Source organism: Macaca mulatta, chromosome 16, assembly GCF_049350105.2.
Source record: "Macaca mulatta isolate MMU2019108-1 chromosome 16, T2T-MMU8v2.0, whole genome shotgun sequence".
In the NCBI taxonomy this organism is placed as follows: Eukaryota; Metazoa; Chordata; class Mammalia; order Primates; family Cercopithecidae; genus Macaca; species Macaca mulatta.
In genome coordinates this window covers 73,298,448-73,304,877 of record NC_133421.1, presented here as the reverse complement: position 1 = coordinate 73,304,877, position 6,430 = coordinate 73,298,448, and positions in this window count along the sequence as shown.

Below are 6,430 nucleotides of genomic sequence, written 5' to 3'. Positions count from 1 at the left end.
GATTGATGAGGCCCTCCCTCCATAGGCTGGGACCACTTCTGAGCAGGTGGATGGGATGATGGATGGATGGATGGATGGATGGATAGGTGGATGGATGGATGGATGGATAGGTGGGTGGATGGATGGATGGATGGACGGACGGATGGACGGACAGACGGACGGGTGGGTGGGTGGATGGATGGATGGATGGGTGGGTGGGTGGGTGGATGGATGGATGGATGGGTGGATGGGTGGATGGACAGATGGATTTATAGGTGGATGGACGGATGGATGGATGGATGGATGGATGGGTGGATGGACGGATGGATGGATGGATGGATGGGTGGATGGATGGATGGATGGGTGGGTGGGTGGGTGGACAGACGGACGGACGGACGGACGGACGGACGGGTGGATGGATGGATGGACAGATGGGTGGATGGATGGATGGATGGATGGATGGATGGATGGATGGGTGGGTGGATGGATGGATGGACGGATGGATAGGTGGACGGATGGATGGACGGACGGACGGATGGATGGACGGACGGATGGACGGACGGATGGATGGACGGACGGATGGGTGGATGGACGGATGGATGGATGGATGGATGGGTGGATGGATGGGTGGGTGGATGGATGGATGGATGGATGGATAGATGGATGGGTGGGTGGGTGGATGGATGGATGGATGGATGGGTGGGTGGGTGGATGGATGGATGGATGGATGGGTGGGTGGGTGGATGGATGGATGGATGGATGGGTGGGTGGGTGGATGGATGGATAGATGGAGTTAATATATCTAGGTCTCTGGAAGCCAGGTTGTCTTTCCAGGTTCTTCTAACTTGACCTCTTATGTTCACATGTTCAGGCTTTTTCTCTCTTATAGGCTGTGCAATCATCATCAGGGCTGTGCAGGGCCCTCCCCATCACACCTGTTTCTCCAGGGAGACCCTAATATTATGAGTTTGCAATCAGGAGAGGGCACACGAGGCAGGGACTGGGTGGGGTGTGGAGAGGCGAGGCTGGCACCTTCCATCCAGGGTGCATGCCCATGAGTACCTGAGCCTGATCTGAAAACCAGCTGGCAAGACACCAGCTCTCTGTAAGCCTGTGGTTACCCCCAGTACTCTTGCACTGAGGTCTGTGGAGGCCAGCTCCATCTGTCTCACCTTGGGTTTCTCCTCAGACTTACTTCCCTCCACACTCAGAATCCCTGTACCCTGTGTTGCCTTCCATCACTCTCAGCCCACAAAGGCTCACATGTTCAAAAAGGCCCCACCTCTACACATGGGCTGATACCACGACTACAGAAACTGACCAAATAACCCCCAAAATATGATCCATTATGGGTAAAATATATTTATAACATGAGGAAAGGAAGAAAAGGATAGTGACACTTCTGGTTAAGCTGATCGACTGAGCTCACAGAGAAGTCTCCCTTCCTGCTTCAAGCATATAGACATGTATTAGTCCATTCTCACATTGCTATAGAGAACTACCTGAGACTGGGTAATTTATAAAGAAAAGAGGTTTAATTGACTCTACAGTTCCACAGGCTGTACAGGAAGCATGGCTGGGGAAGCCTCAGGAAACTTACAATCATGGTGGGAGACGAAAGGGAAGCAGGCACATCTTCACATGGTGGCAGGAGAGAGAGAGAAGGGGGAGGTGCTACACACTTTTAAACAACCAGATCTTGAAAACTCAGTCACTATCACGAGAACGACAAAGGCGAAGTCTGCCTCCATGATTCAACACGCCCACCTCTCCTCCAACACAGGGGAGGTCAGGGTGCATCCATCCAGAGAGTTGCAGCATTGGTGTGGGGGATAGCTGATCCCAATGGAAATGACGTCTTTGCCCCTGCAAGCGTCAGGTGCATGCATGGGATTGTGCAGAAGGCTGTTTCAACTGAAGATGGCTGATAGGTCCAGTTTACCAGGTATAAGAGAAAATCCAGTTTCAGGAGGGATAATAATAATTACCAACCCTCACTGAGCACTTTCTAGGTGCTAGGGACCATTTGGAGGCTTTCAACATATGAATCCTCACAACAAACCCATGAGGTAAGTGCTGTGATCAACACTCCCATTTTATAGATGAGGAAACAGAGGCACAGAAAGGTTGAGGAATTTGCTCTTAGTCACACAGCCAGCAAATGGTGGAAATGGGACTCAAATTCCTATGGTTGGTTCCAGAGCTTGTGCTAAACTGCAGACACAATGAATGAAGCAGACTGCAACGGAGGAAGGACAAGTCTCAGAGCAATCCAAAAGGGACTTAAAATGCACGTCTTTATGCCATATATAAAAATTAACTCAAAAATGGGTCACAGCTTATTTTCTTTTTTCAATTTAAAAGAGTACATTTAAGGCTGGGTGCGGTGGCTCATGCCTGTAATCCCAGCACTTTGGGAGGTTGAGGCGGGTGGATCACTTGAGGTCAGGAGTTCAAGACCAGCCTGACCAACATGGTGAAACCCTGTCTCTACTAAAAATACAAAAATTAGGCAGGCATGGTGGCACATGCCTGTAATCCCAGCTACTCGGGAGGCTGAGGCTGGAGAACCGCTTCAACCCGGGAGGCAGAGGTTGCAGTGAGCCAAGATCACACCACTACACTCCAACCTGGGTGACAGAATGAGACTCTGTCTCAAAAAATAAATAAATAAAATAAAAATAATAAAAGAGTACATTTAACACCTTATCTTGGACAACGTGACAGTCATGAGATCTTTGTGTAGGAGAAGAAAGAGGGAACAAAAAAACGAAGTCTACAAAATTCTTAGAACATAGGGGAAAGTTTCATGACATTGGATTTGGCAATGATTGCTTGGATATGACACCAAAAGCAAAGGCAACAAAAGAAAAAATAAGCAAATTGAACCTCATCAAAATTTTAAACTTTTGCATCTCAAAAGATGCTATAACAGAGCAAAAAGGCAACCCATGGAATGGGAGAAAATATCTGTTACTCACAGATCTGCTAAGGAATTAATATCCAGAACATATAAAGAACTCCTCAAACTCAACATTCAAAGATGGGCAAAGGGCTAGGCATGGTGGCTCACACCTGTAATCCCAGCACTTTGGAAGGCCGAGGTGGGTGGATCACCTGAGGTGAGGAGTTCGAGACCAGCCTGACCAATATGGTGAAACCCTGTCTCTACTAAAAAAATACAAAAATTAGACAGGCATGGTGGTGGGCGCCTATAGTCCCAGCTACTCAGGAGGCTGAGACAGGAGAATTGCTTGAACCCAGGAGGTGGAGGTTGCAGTGAGCCAAGATCGCACTACTGCATTCCAGCCTGTGTGACAAAGTGAGACTCCATCTAAAAACAAACAAACAAACAACAACAGCAGCAAAACAAAGATGGGCAAAGGACTTGGGTAGACATCTCTCTAAAGAAAATACATGAGTTGCTTATTAGCACAGGAAAAGATGCTCAATATCACTAATTATTAGGGAAAGGCAAATCAAAGCCACCCATTTAGGGTGGCTGTTATCAAAAAAACAGAAAACAAGAGTCGGTCAACATGTGGAGAAATTGGAAACCTTGCGCATTGTTGGGGGTAATGGGAAATGGCAGAGCCGCTGTGGAAAACAGTCTGGTGGTTCCTTAAAAAAAAATAAACATTGAATTACCATATGATCTAGCAATTCTCCTGGGTATATACACAATAGAACTGAAAGCCGGGACTCAAACAAATATTTGTACACAGTGTTCTGTCAACCTGAAATAATAAAACAAGATCAGAATCCAGTTTAACAGGTTTATTCGAACGTGAAGCTGAGGATGGCCCTTCTCACTGGCTCCAAAGAAATGGCGTCCGTGCTCTGAAGTTGAGAAGTTTAAGGTCTTACTTTATAGTCAGAAAACTAAGAAATTAGGTAGAATCACAACATTTCCCATATAAGTTTGGTTTATGAGTTACAGCAATTTGATTAATAATAGCTTATTTTCTTTTTTTCAATTTAAAAGAGTACACTTAACACATCTTGGACAGTGTGACAGTCCTGAGGTCTTTGAGTAGGAGAAGGAAGAGGAAAGTTAATCTATAATGAAGTTCAACAGAAAAGAGGAAAGGAAACTTCTGTGGCACCCTTCAGTCTTTTATAACATTTTACAAAACAATGCAGCTAAGAGGAAAAGGAGTAATCCATAATTAGGGAAACAAAGTTCACAGCTGCCTGTAAGTGACTCAGGTCCCACAATTACCTTCCTTCAAGGCTCAGAATAATTTAAAGTTTTAACAGCTTTGATTTTGAATTACCTTTTTTACAGTTCATAGTAACATTATTCACCATAGCCAAAAGGTGGAAACCCATTCGTTCATGGATGAATGAACGGATAAACAAAATGTGGTATATACATGTAATGGAATATTACTCAGCCTAAGAGGGAAGGAAATTCTAACACATCCTATAGCATGGATAAACACTGAAAACATTATGCTGAGACAAGCCAGAGACAAAAAAAATACTGTATGATTTTATGTTTCATGGGTACAGAGGCTGGGTACTGTGGCTCATACCTGTAATCCCAGCACTTTGGGAGGCCAAGGCAGGTGGATCACTTTAGCCCAGGAGCTCAAGACAAGCCTGGACAACATAAGGAGACCCCATCCCTACTAAAAAAAAGAATTTTTTTTTCTTTTTTGAGACAGAGCCTTGCTCTGTCGCCCAGTCTGGAGTATAATGGGATGATCCCGGCTCACTGCAACCTCTGCCTCCCGGGTGCAAGTGATTCTCCTGCCTCAGTCTCCCAAGTGGCTGGGATTACAGGTGACCCCCACCATGCCCAGCTAATTCTTGTATTTTTAGCAGAGATGAGGTTTTGCCATTGTTGGCCAGGCTGGTCTTGAACTCCTGACCTCAAGTGATCCTATCACCTTGGTCTCCCAAGTGCTAGGATTACAGGCATGAGCCACCGTGCTTGTCCTCTACTAAAAACTTTTTTAAAAAGTATCTGAATGTGGTGGTGCATGCCTGTGCTCCCAGCTACTGAGGAGGTTAAGGTGGGAGGATTGCTTGAACCCAGGAGGTCGAGGCTGCAGTGAGTCTGGACAACAGAGTAAGCACCTTTTTTGGGGGCACCTTGTCACACACACACAAATGAAACTGTTCTGGAGATGGATGGTGGTGATGGCTGCAATCAACAATGTGAATGTACTTAGTGCCACCGAATTGTACACTTAAAAATGGTTAAGATGGTAAGTTTACATTATGTATATTTTGACACAATTTTAAAAAAACAGGTTTTTAAAGTGATTCAGAGAACAGAATCTGTGAGGCAAAAATAGGCTTTTATGAAAACACAGGAGGTTTGAAAGAAGCAGGGATGCTAAAATGAAAAATATAGGGACTAAATTGGAACAACAAAACTCTCGACAGCCAGATTAAACAGTAGGCTAAACATCAGAATCACTGGGCCTTGAGGACACAGGTGGGGAATTGTCAGGCACACAGGACATGAAATGGGGTGAGCGCTATGAGCAAGAGTTACGAGACAGAGGGCAACACAGAAAGCCCCAGGCAGGGTTTCATGGGGGTCCTCAAAGGAGAGGGGAGAGGATGAGGGAGAGGCGACATGGGGAGAGAGGATGAGGGAGAGCCGACATGGGGAGGGAGGATGAGGGAGAGGATGAGGAGAGGCGACACAGGGAGACGGCTGAGTACTCCCGGAAACTGAGGCAAGCTGTGGGCCCCAGTGGACGAGCTCCGTGTGCTCCCAGTAAGAAGACAGTTGACTGACCGTGCAAGGATGTGTAGTGGGGAAGTTCCTGGAAGGCAGCTGGGAGGTGGGAGTTTTCAGTCCACCTCTATCACCCGATTGCCCCGTTTCCTCTTCCTGTCTCAAATAAGGGGGCTGATCTGGACTTGGCTGATCTGGGGATGTTATGAAGCTAGCTTTTTCAGGAGATGATGCATTCATTATAAAGAGAAGACACTCTGTACTAGGACTTTGTACATCATCTCATTTCATCTTCATGGCAACCCTGAAAGGGTGGATAAGAACCATAAGAAAGAAAATGCAGACTGCAAAAATGAACTGCCCAAGGTCACACAGGTGGTAAGTGCAGAGGTGGGGTTAGCCACTTTTTCACTTACGTTAAAAGCCAGGGTGGGTGGGAAGGGGATTGGGCAGATGGAGGAATGTGGAGGGTTGGGAGGGGTGTGGAGATGAGAGAAACTGTCTGGCAGCCACCACCTGTGGCCAGGGTAGGTAAGAGCTGGTCACCCAAGGGCGGCATTGGCAGCCACAGCACGGAGATGAGCTCAGCCTTCAGGGCCACTGGTAGAAAACACTGGGTTGTTCCCTCTTCCTGCTGTTACCGCCTTGTCTTCCTCTGCTACCTTCCAGGTATCCCCTGCCTGTCCCCACTCACCCAAGGAGGCAGAAGCAGGCATCTAAAGAATGATACTATCAGGCCCCAGTGCGGTGGCT